The sequence below is a fragment of the Penaeus japonicus genome, unplaced genomic scaffold, assembly GCF_977035675.1.
Source record: "Penaeus japonicus unplaced genomic scaffold, GWHDUDI00000001_assembly GWHDUDI00000007, whole genome shotgun sequence".
Lineage (NCBI taxonomy): Eukaryota > Metazoa > Arthropoda > Malacostraca > Decapoda > Penaeidae > Penaeus > Penaeus japonicus.
Genome location: NW_028234409.1, coordinates 28,690,346 through 28,692,845, shown reverse-complemented (window position 1 = coordinate 28,692,845; position 2,500 = coordinate 28,690,346).

The following is a 2,500-nucleotide window of genomic DNA, read 5'->3' as shown; positions in this document are numbered from 1 at the left end:
TAACGAAAATAATGATGCTAATAGTAGTAATGATAATACCAAAGATAGTAATAACAATAACCATGATAACGGTGATGATGGAGTTGATAATTATGATAACCATAACAATAATGGCATTAATACTACTACTACTACTACTACTACTACCAGTGATGATGATGATAACATTATTGATAACAATAATAGATATGATGCTACTATTATTAATGCTAGATATGATATTAGGGATAATGATAATGATAGGGAAAATAGTAATGGTAGAAATGATGTTAATAATGATACTAAAGAGATGGTAATGAGGTTTATAATGATAACAATTATAATGATAATGATGAATGATGATAATACTAATGATAATAATAATGATGATGATAATTATAGCAGTAGTGATAGTAACAATAACAACGATACTATTATTACTACTACTAATGATGATAATAGCAATAATGATAATGCTATAAATAGTAAGGGTAATACTAGTAATTATAATAATGATACCAATAATTATCATCATAGCAATAGTATTAGTAATAATAAGAACGAAAAGGCCAATATGAAAAAGAAAAAAAAGAAAAAAAAAGGAAAGATATAGAAAAAAATGGATAAAAAAGAGAGAGGAATATGAAGAAAAGAAGAGAGACAAGAAAGAAGATAAAGAAGAAAAAGAAGAATGAATATACATAAGAAAGAGAGAGATAAAGGGAGACATGAGTAACCCATCCACCTCTCTGAGCCAAACATTATTCCATGTTACAATAACCAGAAAAATGGAAATGTAAGGAGAGGGAGGGGATGGGTGGGTGGGAGCCTGTGTAACCAGGGGGAGGGGGAGGTGATGCTCGGCGTTGGTAGGAGGAGGGAGGAGGGGATGGGGGGGGGGTTCTAGGAGGGGTCCTAGGAGGTGCTTCGTCGCTCTCGCTCTACTATAAAGTTCCCAAACGATCATTGTGATTACCCATAATTCCTTGTTATGGGCTTGTATATTCATTTTTCCCTTTTGTCGTAATATTTGCTGATGTGCCTCTTCCCCTTTCGTTGCTGCTATTTTTCTTTCACTCTTTCTTTCTTTCTCGTTCTTTGGAGGGGGATGGGGGTGGGGGAAGAAATGTTTCTGCTTCACTCATTCATTTCTTTATTTTTTTTTTTCTTGCTATTATCTTATATTATTTCTAGGGAATCGGTTCATTCAGATTGTAGTTATATCAATACTAAAAAGTATCCTGACAGTCGCAGTTATATTTTGACAGCCCTTTTTATTTTTTGTTTAATCTCCACCCTTTATGTCCTGACTATCTTTTCATTCCTCTCTCTTTCCTCTTTCTCTTTAAAATCTTAAAAGAATCTATGATCCCCTCCCACCTCTTCCTTCTACGCCCTCCCTCTCACTCCCGTCCTTCCCCCCTACACTTCCTCCCAGCCGAAAAAAAAAAAAAAAAAAGGATCCCAGCCAACGTGTTTGAGCTTCCGAACGTTTAAGTCCTCGCGGAAATTTTTTTAAAAGCCTAACCACCCAGAGTAAAAGGAAACGTATTCATGAAATGCAAGGGAACGAGCGCGTCAAACAGATACGAAGGGGGAGGGGGGTGGACGGGGGTTGGAGGGGAGATGAGCATGGATTCACGACGGTCGAAAATCCCCTCGGACGACCGTGTTAAGATCATCCTTATCGACAGGGGGGTGGGGTGCTTTCTCGGGACCATCAAAGCACCGGTCCCCGACACGGCCAGAGAGTCATCACACACTCCTATATCTCTCTCTCTAGGCCCGACGGGACGGGCTGGGGTAGGGGTGGGGGGTGGTGGGGGTGGAAGGATAATGCCAGGGGGGGGGGGTATATAGTGGGGGAGAGTGGGAGAGGGGAGGCAGGGGGGAAGAAAGACGGACGATAGCGAGTCCTGTAGGAGGGTTAGGGGTGGGTGGGTGGGTGGGTAGGTGGGTGGGTAAGGATAGGGTTAGGACGATGGCGAGTCCTGTCATAAAGATAATGACTCAACTTTTGTGCCTCGGCTCTCGCGCTCTCGCCACGGCCGCCCTTCCGCGCCGTCGTCTTAGTCACGAACGAAGACACTTGCCTCGCTAATTACGCCGGCCGAGGACAGAGGCGGCTCGCACCTCCAGGCGGAAGGGAAGGGCCGGCGCGAGGAGGAGGAGGAGGAGGAGGAAGTGGAAGAGGAGGAAAATGAAGAAGAGGTGATGGTGGTGGAGGAGAAGGGGGAGGAGGAGGAGGAAGAGGAAGAAAAGGAAGAAGAGGTGATGGTGGTGGAGAAAGAGGAAGAAGAGGAGGGAAAAGAAGAATAGGTGATGGTGGTGGAGGAGAAAGAGGAGGAAGTGGAAAAGAAGGAAAAAGAAGTAGAAGTGATGGTGGCGGAGGAATAGAAGGAGGAGGAAAAAGAAGAGGTGATAGTGGTGGAGGAGAAGATGGAAGAGGAGGAGGAAAAAGAAGAAGAAGAGGATGAAGAGGAAGAGGAAGAGGAAAAAGAAGAAGAAGAGGATGAAGAGG